The sequence below is a fragment of the Saimiri boliviensis genome, chromosome 4 (genome assembly GCF_048565385.1).
Source record: "Saimiri boliviensis isolate mSaiBol1 chromosome 4, mSaiBol1.pri, whole genome shotgun sequence".
Taxonomy (NCBI): Eukaryota; Metazoa; Chordata; class Mammalia; order Primates; family Cebidae; genus Saimiri; species Saimiri boliviensis.
Genome location: NC_133452.1, coordinates 108,864,803 through 108,879,287, shown reverse-complemented (window position 1 = coordinate 108,879,287; position 14,485 = coordinate 108,864,803). Strand labels below are relative to the sequence as shown.

At 39.4% G+C, this 14,485-nt stretch overlaps 1 long non-coding RNA gene across 3 annotated transcripts in view; it reads right to left on the bottom strand.

Moving 5' to 3' along the window:
- Nucleotides 1-14,485, bottom strand: part of LOC141584318 (uncharacterized) — an 885,764-nt gene that overhangs the window by 825,350 nt on the left and 45,929 nt on the right. The window lies entirely within an intron of this gene.

The following is a 14,485-nucleotide window of genomic DNA, read 5'->3' as shown; positions in this document are numbered from 1 at the left end:
TCGGGGCTAAAACTCAGACTTTTTGGGGGGGAAAAATTACATGACTGACTCACTGAAAGGTAAAGGCAACACTCGCAGAACTTGCTGAAAATTCATCCTCAGGAAAAACTATCCACAAGAACTTGCTATGCCTTAGACTCACGGAAAAGATTTCCAAGAGAATAGCAAGGAAAGCCATTCAACGGGAAGTGTCTTCCTGGTGGCATTACACCAAGAAGTTACTCAAAGAGCACCACGGGAAGTTGCTAGGTGGTGGGTGCTGCTGGTGAATATTTGTTGTAGGAGTCGTGTTTAGAAGAAGCCATGCATGGTAGGAAGACCCAGCATTGGAGAAGCCACATGCTACAGGAACTGGGCAATAGAGAAACTATCCACACTGCTGAAGCCATTCATTGTTAGTCGGAATGCCAATACAGCATCATATGGAATAGTTTCACTGTTCTAAAAATTCTCTGTGCTCCACTTATTCATCATTCCCTTCCCCAACCCCTGGCAACCACTGGTCCTTTTATCCTCTACATAGTTTTACCTTTTCCTGAATGTCATATAGCTGGAATCATACAGTATACAGCCTTTTCAGTTTCACTTTATTCACTTAGTAGTATGCATTTCAGGTTTCTCATATCTTTCATGGCTTTTTAGCTCATTTCATTTCAGTGCTGAATAATATTCTGTCACCTAGATGTACCACTTTATTTATCCATTCACCAACCAAAGGAAATCTTGGTTGCTTCCAAGTTTGGGCAGTCATGAATAACTGTTATACACATTCATGTGCAGGTTTTTCCATGAACATAAGTTTTCAGCTCCTTTGGGTAAATATCAAGGAGCACAATTGCTGAACTGTATAGTAAGAGCATGCCTAGTTTTGTAACAATCTGATACACTGTCTTCCAAAGTGGCTGTGCCACGTGGCATTCCCACTAAAATGAATGGGGTTTTCTGTTACTCTACATCCTCACTAGCATTTGGTATTGTCAGTTGTGAATTTCAGGTATTTTAATAGGTGTGCAGTAGTATCTTGTATTTTAAAATTTGCATTTCCCTGATGACATATGGTGTATAATATCTTTATCTGTGTATAACTAACAATTTTTAAAAGATGCTTAGAAAAGAAGATATTACAAATATATATGTATGTAATATGCAGAAACTGCAGGCCAGAGAACCCAGGTAGAAATGAAGCAACCCATGGTGCAGGAGAGTGGCATTGCAGAAGGTGCCCATGTTGAAGGCAATGGATACCGGAGAACCTAATGGTGCTGCAGGAGCTGTTGCTGGAGAAGTTGAATGTTACAGAATTCAAATACTGGAGAAACTATTCAGGTTGCCAGGCAGGGAGAAGTCAGCCATACTGCAGGAGCTGGGTGCTACGGAACCCAGCTACAGATGCTGCAGAAGCCTGACAAGAGGAGCAGACTTTCTCTCCCTGTGCCCCTCCACTACCCTCTAAAGCAGGCAGCTCCAAACTATGGCCCCGCGGGCCGCATGCGGCCCCCTGAGGCCATTTATCCAGCCCCCCGCTGCACTTCAGGGAGGGGCACCTCTTTCATTGGTGGTCAGTGAAAGAAGCACAGTATGCGGCGGCCCTCCAACGGTCTGAGGGACAGTGAACTGGCCCCCTGTGTAAAAAGTTTGGGGACGCCTGCTCTAGAGGCAAAGTTCAGCAACACTCCAGCCAGCAAAAAAGAAGTATTTGCAGGTGCCATCCTACCTCCAACCCCTGGGGCTCAGCAATCTGCCAATGAGGACTATAGAGATACTTCACAATGGGCAGCATTGTCCACATCCAATTCTTGTTGCCATATTTAGAATGAAATCATTGATATAAAAATATTTCTTCATATATCCATGAATTTTTTTTCATCAATGACAGAAAGAAGGAGAGATTGTGCAAGAGAATAGAATAATACAGGACCTCTTTGTTTAATCAGACTAATAATAAAGTTTCCCTCCTAACTGTGAAACTGTCTTCCAAATACCTGGCTGAGAAATAAAAATGATGCTCTTAATAAAAGCAGGGTTTCTCTTTATTGCTAGTCTACAAGGTGATCCCAGTGTAAAATCACCTTTTCTTTAACTATGTGCCTAAAGACACTCAGGAGAGTTGACTCCAACTGAGGAGGACCAATAATCCAGTAAGAAAGTTCTTGTTGGTCCCTGCACGCTACACAAATCTGTCCTGTAGCCCTTTCAGCAGTTCACATTCTCTTCTCTCTTCTCTGTTTGTTCCCTAACAACTGCTGGAACCTAGACTGTTTAGAACCTTTTTAGAAACAAAATATAACACTAAATTTAAGACCAAAAAAAAAAATCTTGCTAGAGTCAGAGATTTTTTTTAATTCTCCGACCAAAGAATTAAGAAGCAGACACTGTGACAATGTTTCCTTCAAATAAATTTTAAAACAGATAACAGATAACAGCTACTCCTCTAAGACGGAATACCATTTCACATAAATTAATTAGTAGAGCTCAGATATTGATAGAAACCTTACTCAGAGTGAAGTTAAACTTTTGGAGTCTGTGTATTATGAGAAATTTTTGAGAATAACATTCAAAAAGTATTTTTTATGATTACAGGGAAAAAAGGAAAGTTACAAGGTGTAACATAGATTTAAATTTGACAAGTGGTTTCCTTTTCTAAAATTGGGTCTGAACCTGTTTTCAATGAAATGTTTTAACAAACATTCCCAGTCTTCAGTTTTATCACAGTAGATTCTAATTGATTTCGTGCTTAAAATGAAGCATTTAAACAAATATCAGAAAAAGCTCCTTCATTAAGCTTGCTAATTAGAGACTCAATCTCTGGCTCTGGTAAGAAATTACTAGCCAGCACTAAAACAATGCAATATTTATATGGGTAAACGAATCAAAGTGTTATCAAAGAAGAGAATAGGGAAGTCTCATTTTTATACTGAAACAACATGGGGCTTATAATCCTCTGTGTCCACCTCTTTGACCACCAGAAAGACCCCAAAGGGCCTTTGAAATGACAGCGAGTTTTATCATCTCGTTAGTACTCCTATTACTTTTAATAGCTATTTGAACTACTAATTGATTTCATGCTTAAAATGAAGCATTTAAAAAAATAGGCATTATATCAGAAAAAGCTCCTTCACTAAGCTTGCTAATTAGAGGCTCAATCTCTGGCTCTGGTAAGAAATTATTAGCCAGCACTAAAACAATTCAATATTTATATGGCTAAACGAATCAAAGTGTTACCAAAGAACAGAATAGTGAATTCTTATATTTATACTGAAACAACATGGGTCTTATAATCCTCTTGTCCACCTCTTTGACCACCAGAAAGACCCCAAAGGGACTTTGAAATGACACCAAGTTTTATCATCTTGTTAGTACTACTGTTACTTTTAATAGCTATTTGACCTACTATGTCATCCTTCCGTATCCATGGGGAGTTGGTTCCATGAATCACACCCAGACCCCATGGATACCAAAATCCACAGATGCTCAAGTATCTTACATAAAATTGTGTAGTATAGTCAGCCCTCCATATCTGTGGGTTCTGTATCAGTGGATTTAACCAACTGAACTATATCTCTACTGAACATGAACGGATTTTTTGTCATTATTTCCTAAACAATACAGTGAAACAACTATTTACATATTATTTATACTGTATTAGATATTATAAAGTAATCTAGAGATTATTTACCATATACAGAAAGAATGCATAGGTTATATGCAAATACTATGCCATTTTACATAAGAGGCTTGAGCATCTGTAGATTTTGGTATCTTCAGGAAGTCCTGGGCCTAATCCCCCACAAATATCAAGGAATGACTGTATTTGCATATAACCTGTGCATATCCTGTGCTTTATACTTTAAATCATCTTTAGATTACTTATAGTATCTAATACAGTGTAAATGATATGTAAATAGTTGTCATACTGTATTGTTTAGGAAACAATGACCAAAAAAAGTCTGTACATCTTTAGTACAGGTATCTTACATTTTTTCAAATATTTATTTGTAGTTGATTGAATCACAGTTGTGGAACCCATAGATACAGTGTTCCCACAAACTCTTTTGCCTTTTCTAAAAGCTTTCCCCAGTTGCCCTAGCTCCGTGTTCTCTCCATCCTCTGAACTGCAGCACTGCATTTGTGCCTTTCAAGTAGTACATAAGATTTTACATTCTGTCCACACATCTTATCTTCCCTACTAGACTAGAAGCAATTTCAGGGCAGGGCTTGTGGTTTATAGATTTTTGTTAGCCCATAATACAGCATAGTAACAAGTTTTCATGTATTAGATGCTCAACTAGTATTCGTTGAATCTGAAATTAATCCCACAAAAGAAAACTTTAGGAGAATGTTTTTCGTTCCCAAGCAGGCAGAGTTCAGTCTGGCAGATAAAACCTCACAGAAAGGGAAATCTATCTAAACGCCATCAAACAATGCAAGCTAAAGCTATATGGAGGCCTAAGGCAAAAGAAAAAAAAAATCAGTAATAAGCAGTACTGATTCTGTATTTACTTTAACTTTTTTATATTTTGTTCACTATAGTTTTTGCATTCATTTTGATTGTTTATTGCATTAAAATATTTATTTCAATAACAGAGTTTTTATGCTTCCTTAATGAAAGATACTTAATAAATATTACAACGCTTAAACCCCTATCTATCTCTGCATTAAAAGCTATTCTTATAAATAAAAATACATACAGCTGTGGTTCTAAAACTACATTTCCAATAGAAAATTTTTCCTTATCTATTCAGTTTTGCATGCAGATGCTCTTCAGGAATATACAGCTCAACCTGTCCAAAAACTAAGTACATTGTCTTCCCAAAGCCTACACTCTCTCCTCCTGACTTCCCTATCTTAGTAAATGGCATCATCATCCACTCATTTGCCCAACTAAAAAACATGGCATTTTCTTACTTTTGACATTTCTCCTTATTCCCCAAACCAATAAATACCATTTCTTTCCAAGTCACCTCTTTAATACTCACATTTTAGTCCCCTCTTATCCATTCCCCACTTTGCTTCCTTATTTTAGTATGCTAATATTTTTGTTATGGATGATTGTGATTAATGGTTCCCCTGCCTCTCATCTCACCGCTCTTTGATCTATATAGCCCATTGCCTTCAGAGCCCTGTACAAGCCACACAAAGGTAATCTGTCTCCATTCTATAGTCACACTTCAATTTGATCAAAAGTTGTTTCACCCATAATGATCAGCCATATTCCTTCACAGTTGAATTTATATGTTCTCTCAAAAATATCTTTTTTCCAAAAAATTAAAGATTTTCTAGTTTTGATATTAATAATGTATAGATTCAACACAATTTCCCAAGATATAAGACAACTGTGATGAGAAAACTATGCGTTAAAAATGCCTTACATATCATAAAACAAAATCTGTCCAATTCTTATGTCCTCTATAAGAATCTCTCTTCCCCCATGGAATGGAGTAAACCCCCAAAGCCATGTTTGTACCATTTGATTTTGAGTTGATCATTTCCTTCAGAAAAACTGATACTGTTGTTTGGAACATCATTTATGATGAGCCAATCAGTTTTTCTCCTGGGAATTTGAATTTCAGATTGAATTATGGTTGTCAAAATTGGCTGGTCCCTTGGACTAGAACTATGGGAAACAGAAAAGAATAAAGTACATACACAGAAAAGAGAAGAGGCAGAAGACTCTGTAGCCTGGAAGAATAAAAGACAATCTCATTTTTCTCTTTTACAGTTCTGGATCCAGTCCACATACCCTGGAAACATTCTCGCTTTTGTATTTAAGATAGAGAGTGATATTATATATATATATATATATATATATATATATATATACACACACACACACACATACACACACACACACCATATATATGTGTGTGTGTGTGTGTGTGTGTGTGTGTGTGTGTATATATATATATATATATATATATATATTTTTTTTTTTTTTTTTGAAACAGGAGTCTCACTCTGTTGCCCAGGCTGGAGTGCAGTGGCATGATCTCGACTCACTGCAACTTCCGCCTCCTGGGTTCAGGTGACTCTGCTGCCTCAGCCTCCCAAGTAGCTGGGACTACAGGCACATACCACCATGCATGGATAATATTTTGTATTCTTAGTAGAGATAGAGTTTCACCATGCTAGCCAGGATGTTCTCGATCTCCTGACCTCATGATCCACCCGCCTCAACCTCACAAAGTACTGGGGTGTGAGCCACTGCACCCTGCCTAAAATATATTTTTTACCTAGAATGAATCTCTACTAATAATAAACAAAAAAATAGGAAAAAAAGCAATGCTGAACTCATCTGGTTACTCACCCATCCCCCAAAGTTCATTTAAGTATATGCTATATTCCATGAATACTCTGAGTTTTTTCACTAATATTAATGCTGTAACCAAAAACAAACAAACAAACAAACAAAAAACAAACTCCTTTGGAAAAATAGATTGAACAGTCCACAGTATTAAATCCTAAAGTGAAAATATCAGCCATACTGCTTTATAGCAGTGTTCCCAAACTTTTTCACAGCATACTTCATGTAGAAAATAATACCATTTGCATGGTATACTGCAATAAATAGAATGTATGATGCCACAGGCTTAGCAGCAGCCTGGTTGCTTGTGGGCTGTGAGAATCAGTAACTATCACCCATACATATCTGTGGTGCGCCAGTATGTTCCAACATACTAGATAAGGAATTGTTAATAAACACATCTTGCATAACTGAAAACTGTATCCTTGTCTTCAAAGAGCTTAAGAATGTACTGTATATCAAGTACGAAACCCAGAGACAATTTAAAAATAGCAAAGAAACCTTCGAGGTGAGACCACTGAGAGGGAGCTTATAACCTAAAAATGGCACAAACTTTGGCCTAACATATAATCATGAGAAACTGAAGTTCAGAACCTCTGAAAACAGTCAAATTCTAATTAAACAGAGTGAAATGGTCACACACAGTAAGTTTTTTTACCTCCTGAGATACTACCAAAAAGAGGCAAAGTAATAAAAATAGCAAATACCACAAGGACAAGAAGAGTAGATTCATCGGTAGATGGGAGCGTTCAGCTTATATATTAGGAGTAGAAAGCACATGGAGAATGGCAATTGGCCTAGCAGAGAGGAAGACTTTCTGATCTAAAGTTTCTGCAGAGACTGCTGCTGATTACAGTGAGTGACTGAATCCATCTATAGAATGTTTAGATCCTAAGGTCTTGGAGACACTTGATACTTCAGAAGTATCAGACAGTAGAAGCGACTCACTGAACACAGGCACTGGTTTGCAGTTACGTACTGGTTCCCTCCATCCTCTTGCTTACACAGGCAAATACCTCATTCCCACTGTTCACATTCATAACACCCCTACCTTAGGCAAAATGGCAGAGATAAATTCTCTAGAAAATTTGAACCAAAAAGTCTACAGATTTGGAGAATTCAAAATTGGCAGGCAGAGGACAGAGACAAGACTCCCATGAGTTGTCTCCCCCTAACCATCTCCTAGAATTCTGACAATTAGGCTAGTATTTCACAAGTACCAAATTAGAGGATTTTTCCTGAAAAAAATTTTCAACTCAAGAGAACAGACCTACAGATACTAGCATTTAAGGATCTCACTATAAAAAGCCCAAAGCCCCATTCCACTGACATGCTATTTCTAATCAGCTTCTTGCTGTTTCACTCTTAAATATAAACAGAGAGCAATGGAACACTAAACACTTGAGAAAAGGAGGGATCCAACATGGCCGAATAGGAGCAGCTCAGGATTGCAGCTCCCAGCAAAAGCGCGGAGGATGAGTGGACGCCGCATTTCCAGATGGATTTTTATTGCCCACAGACCAGGAGATTCCAAGGCGGAGAAGCCCCATGGGTCACCAGTGTGGCTGTTTTGGCTGGCACAGCTGTTCTGACAGCACCCTGGCGCGGCGATTTTGCATACAAAATAAACGGGCCCAGGCGCCGTTTTAGTTGGCGATTGGAGCTCCTAGGAGACAGTGTCACCCATTCATCTGATTAAAAAGGGGACTGACACAGGGAGCCAGGCCAGGAGATTCCCGGGCAAAAAAGCACCATGAATCTCAGTGCAGCTGTTTCATTCGGCGCAGTGGGTCGCCACATGGGAAATCACACAGATCCCAGTGCCTTTTCAACAGGCGACTGGAACACCTGGGAGAAAGAATCAACCATTCAACTAAAAAAAGAAAAAAAAGCCGGAGAGGGGGGGACTCTGAGGCAGGGAGCCAGGTGATCAGGCTCGGCTGGTCCCACCACCACAAAAAAACAGCAATTGGAAATACTCTGGATTGAGAGTTTCAGAGAAAGCACAGCTAAACCCAGGAAAGTCCAGCTCTGCGGCGGAGGGGCATCTGCCATTACCGAGGCAGCCCACCACTAAAGAGGTAGTTTGCCATTGCTCAGGCAGTCTGCCTTTGCTGAGGCAATCCGCCATTACAGAGAGAGTCCACCATTATACAGGTGGGCCACCATTGCTAAGGCAGTTCTAACTACACCCGTATAAACAGGACTGCAGGGAAGTTCACACAGCAGCTGGGCAGAGCCCACGGCAGCTCAGCAAAGCCTCTGCAGGCTGACAGTGACTAGGCTGCCTCCTCGCTGGGCAGGGAAGCCTCGAAAAAAAGACAGCAGCACACAGAAACTCATAAACAAAGCCCTAACTCCCCGGGACAGAGCACCTGGGAAAAAATGGGGGGAAAAAAGGGGGAGGGGGTTAATGAGTTCTGCTGCAACAGACTTAAACATACCTACCCAGCAGCTCTGAATGAAAAACAGAGCTCACAGCTCAGCATTTGGGCTCCTATAAAGCACAGACTCTCCTCAAGCAGCTCCCTGACCCCAGTATATCCAAGGAGTCACCTAAGAAAGGAGAGCTCAGACTGACATCTGGTGGGTATCCTTCTGGGACAAAGATAGCAGAAGAAGAAACTGGCAGCAACCCTTACTGTTCTGTAGCTGCTGCAGTCCTACAGCAGAGAGGCCAGATGGGTAGAAGGAAAACTAAGAAACAGAAAGAAATAACTTCATTATCAACAAATGGGATGTCCACTCAGAGACCCAATCTGAAAGTTAACAACTACAAAGATGACAGGTGGATAAATCCACAAAGATGTAAAGAAACCAGCGCAAAAAGGATGAAAACACCCAAAACCAGAATGCCTCACCTCCTACAAGGGATCACAACTCCTCACCAGCAAGGGAACAAGGCTGGATGGAGAATGACTGTGATCAATTGACAAAATCAGGTTTCAGAAGGTGGGTAATAAGAAACTTCTGTGAGCTAAAAGAACATGTTCTAACCCAATGCAAAGAAACTAAGAACCTTGAAGAAAGATTTGATGAAATGATAATGAGAATAAACAACTTAGAGAGGGATATGAATGAATTGACGGAGCTGAAAAACACAACACGAGAACGTCATGAAGCATACACAAGTTTCAACAGCCAAACTGACCAAGCAGAAGAAAGACTATCAGAGGTCGAAGATCAACTTAATGAAATAAAACAAGAAGGCAAGATTAGAGAAAAAAGGGTAAAAACGAATCAAGCAAGTCTCCAAGAAATATGAGACTCTGCAAAAAGACCTAATCTATGTTTGATAGGTGTACCTGAATGTGACCAAGAGAATGAATCCAAGCTGAAAAATACTCTTCAGGATATTATCAAGGAAAACTTCCCCAACCTAGCAAGGCAGGCCAATATTCAAATCCAGGAAATACAGAGAACACCACAAAGATATTCCACAAGAAGAGCATTGCCAAGGCACATAATCGTCAGATTCACCAGGGTTGAAATAAAGTAGAAAATGCTAAGGGCAGCCAGAGAGAAAGGTTGGGTTACCCACAAAGGGAAGCCCACCAGACTCACAGAAGATCTCTCAGCAGAAACCCTACAAGCCAGAAGAGACTGGGGACCAATATTCAACATCCTTAAAGAAAAGAATTTTCAACCCAGAATTTCACATCCAGCCATATTAAGCTTCCTGAGTGAAGGAAAAATAAAATCCTTTGCAGACAAGCAAGTACTCAGAGATTTCATCACCACCAGGCCTGCTTTACAAGAGCTCCTGAAAGAGGCACTAAACGGAGAAAGGAACAACCAGTACCAGCCACTCCAAAAACATACCAAATGGTAAAGAGCATCAACACAATGAAGAAACTGCATCAACTAATGGGCAAAACGGCCAGCTAGCATCAAAATGGCAGGATCAAATTCACACATAACAATATTAACCCTAAATGTAAATGGGCTAAATGCCCCAATCAGAAGACACAGACTGATAAATTGGATAGAAAGCCAAAACCCATCATTGTGCTGTATCCAGCAAACCTATCTCACATGCAACGATACACAAAGGTTCAAAATAAAGGGATGGAGGATGATTTACCAATCAAATGGAGAGCAAAAAAAAAGCAGGAGTTGCAATTCTCGTCTCTGATAAAATGGACTTTAAACCAACAAAGATCAAAAGAGACAAAGAAGGACATTACATAATGGTAAAAGGATCAATGCAACAAGAAGAGCTAACGATCCTAAATATATATGCACCCAATACAGGAGCGCCCAGATACATAAGGCAAGTTCTTAATGACTTACAAAGAGACTTAGACTCCCACACAATAATAGTGGGAGACTTTAACACCCCATTGTCAATATTAGACAGATCAACCAACCAGACAGAAAATTAACAAGGATATCCAGGACTTGAACTCAGACCTGGATCAAGCAAACCTAATAGACATTTACAGAACTCTCCACCCCAAATCCACAGAATATATATTCTTCTCAGCACCACATCACACCTACTCTAAAACTGACCACATAATTGGAAGGAAATCACTCCTCAGCAAATGCAAAAGAATGGAAATCATAACGAAGAGTCTCTCAGACCACAGTGCAATCAAGTTAGAACTCAGAATTCAGAAACTAACTCAGAACCACACAGCTGCATGGAAACTGAACAACTGGCTCTTGAATGTTGACTGGATAAACAATGAAATGAAGGCAAAAATAAAGATGTTCTTCATAACCAAGTAGAATGAAGACACAACATACAAGAATCTCTGGGACACATGTAAAGCAGACTCTAGCGGAAAATATATAGCAATAAATGCCCACATGAGAATCAAGGAGAGATCTAAAATTGATACCTGATCATCAAAATTGAAAGAGCTAGAGGAGCAAAATCAAAAACACTCAAAACCCAGCAAAAGACAAGAAATAACTAAGATCAGAGCAGAACTGAGGGAGACAGAAACACAAAAAACCCTTCAAAAATCAATAAATCCAGGAGCTGATTTTTCAAAAAGATCAACAAAATAGACCACTAGCCAGATTAATAAAAAAGAAAAGAGAATAATCAAAAAGATGCAATAAAAAATGATAAAGGGAATATCACCGCAGATTCCACAGAAACACAATGATCATCAGAGATTATTACAAACAACTCTCTGCACATAAACTAGTAAATCTGGAAGAAGTGGATAAACTCCTGGACACTTGCATCCTCCCAAGCCTAAACCAGGAAGAAGTCAAAACCCTGAACAGACCAATAACAAGGTCTGAAGATGAGGCAGCAACTAAGGGCCTACCAACCAAAAAAAGCCCAGGTCCAGATGGGTTCACAGCAGAATTCTACCAGACATACAAAGAGGAGCTAGTACCATTCCTTCTGAAACTATTCCAAACAATCCAATAAGAGAGAATACTTCTCAAATCATTTCACAAGACCAACATCATCCTGATACCAAAACCCGGCAGAGACTCAACAAGAAAAGAAAACGTCAGGCCAATATCCATGATGAATATAGATGCAAAAATCTTCAATATAATACTGGCAAAATGACTGCAACGGCACATCAAAAAGCTGATCCACCATGATCGAGTAGGATTCATCCAGGGGATGCAAGGCTGGTTCAACATACGCAAGTCTATAAAAATAATTCACCACATAAACAGAACCAAAGACAAAAACCACATGATTATCTCAATTGATTTAGAGAAGGCCTTTGATGAAATTCAACAGCGCTTTATGCTAAAAAGTCTCAATAAACTAGGTATTGACAGAACGTATCTCAAAATAATAAAAGCTATTTACAACAAACCAACGGACAATATCATACTGAATGGGCAAAAACCGGAAGGATTCCCTTTGAAACCTGGCACTAGACAAGGATGCCCCTCTCTCACCACTCCTATTCAATATAATATTGGAAGTTCTAGCCAGCAATCAGGCAAGAAAAAGAAATAAAGGTATTCAAATAGGAAAAGAGAAAGTCAAATTGTCTGTATTTGCAGATGACATGATTGTATATCTAGAAGACCCCATCATCTCAGCCTCAAATCTCCTGAAACTGATAAGCAACTTCAGTAAAGTCTCAGGATACAAAATCAATGTGCAAAAATCACAAGCATTCCTATAACAGACTTAAAGAGAGCCACATCAAGAACTGTCATTCACAATTGCTACAAAGAAAACAAAATACCTAGGAATACAACTAACAAGGAATGCAAAAGACCTCTTCAAGGAGAACTACAAACCACTGCTCAATGAAATGAGAGGATATAAACCGATGGAGAAACATTCCATGTTCATGGTTAGGAAGAGTCAATATCATGAAAATGGCCATACTGCCCAAAGTAATTTACAAATTCAACGCTATCCCCATCAAGCTACCAATGACCTTCTTCACAGAACTGGAAAAAAAATACCTTAAACTTCATATGGAACCAAAAGAGAGCCCACATAGCCAAGTCAATTCTAAGCAAAAAGAACAAAGTGGGAGGCATCACACTACCGGACTTCAAACTATACTACAAGGCTACAGTAATCAAAACAGCACGGTACTGGTACCAAAACAGAGATATAGACCAATGGAACAGAACAGAGGCCTCAGAGGCAACACAACACATCTACAAACATCTGATCTTTGACAAACCTGACAAAAACAAGCAATGAGGAAAGGAATCCCTGTTTAATAAATGGTGTTGGGAAAACTGGCTAGCCATGTGCAGAAAGCAGAAACTGGACCCCTTCCTGACACCTTATACTAAAATTAACTCCAGATGGATTAAAGACTTAAACATAAGACCTAACACCATAAAAATCCTAGAAGAAAACCTAGGCAAAACCATTCACGACATAGGCATAGGCAAGGACTTCATGACCAAAACATCAAAAGCATTGGCAACAAAAGCCAAAATAGACAAATAGGACCTAATCAAGCTCCACAGCTTCTTCACAGCAAAAGAAATGGTCATTAGAGTGAAGCAGCAACCAACAGAATGAGAAAAAATTTTTGCAATCTACCCATCTGACAAAGGGCTGATATCCAGAATCTATAAAGAACTAAAACAGATTTACAAGAAAAAACAAACAAGCCCATCCAAAAGTGGGCAAAGGACATGAACAGACACTTTACAAAAGGAGACAAACATGAGGCCAACAAACATATGAAAAAATGCTCATCATCACTGGTCATTAGAGAAATGCAAATCAAAACTACATTGAGATACCACCTCATGCCAGTTAGAATGGCAATCATTAAAAAATCTGGAGACAACAGATGCTGGATAGGATGTGGAGAAACAGGAACACTTTTACCCTGTTGGTGGGAGTGGAAATTAGTTCAACCATTGTGGAAGACAGTGTGGCGATTCCTCAAGGACCTAGACATAGAAATTCCATTTGATCCAGCAATCCCATTACTGGGTATATAATCGAAGGATTACAAATTCTACTATAAGGACATATGCACACGATTGTTCATTGCAGCACTGTTTACAATAGCAAAGTCCTGAAACCAACCCAAATGCCCATCAATGATAGACTGAACAGGGAAAATGTGGCACATATACACCTTGGAATACTATGCAGGCATAAAAAATGATGAGTTTGTGTCCTTTGTAGGGACATGGATGAACCTGGAAACCATCATTCTCAGCAAACTAACACAAGAACAGAAAATCAAACACCACATGTTCTCACTCATATGTGGATATTGAACAATGAGAACACATGGACACAGGGAGGGGAGCATCACACACTGGGGTCTGTAGGGGGAAAACAGGAGGGACAGCGGACGGTGAGAAGTTGGGGAGAGATAGCATGGGGAGAAATCCCAGATATAGGTGATGGGGAGGAACGCAGCACATCACACTGCCATACGTGTACCTATGCAACAATCTTGCATGTTCTTCACATGTACCCGAAAACCTAAAATGCAATAAAAAGATAAAAATAAATAAAATAAAAATCTCATTTTACCATGATTGGCTGGGACTAGGAGGAAGAGTGGGGCTTTTCAGAGGCTATGATGTTTAAACAGAACCTGAGAGAAGAGTTTACAAGGAAAGCTTATGGTGGTGGTAGTCATAAATAAAAATACTAAGCAGGGGATGTGGGCACAGTTGAAAAGGCATGAAACAATGTGGATTGTGCAGGGATGTACAAGTAGCCACCTTCTGTAGGCAGGAAAATGAGTGGGA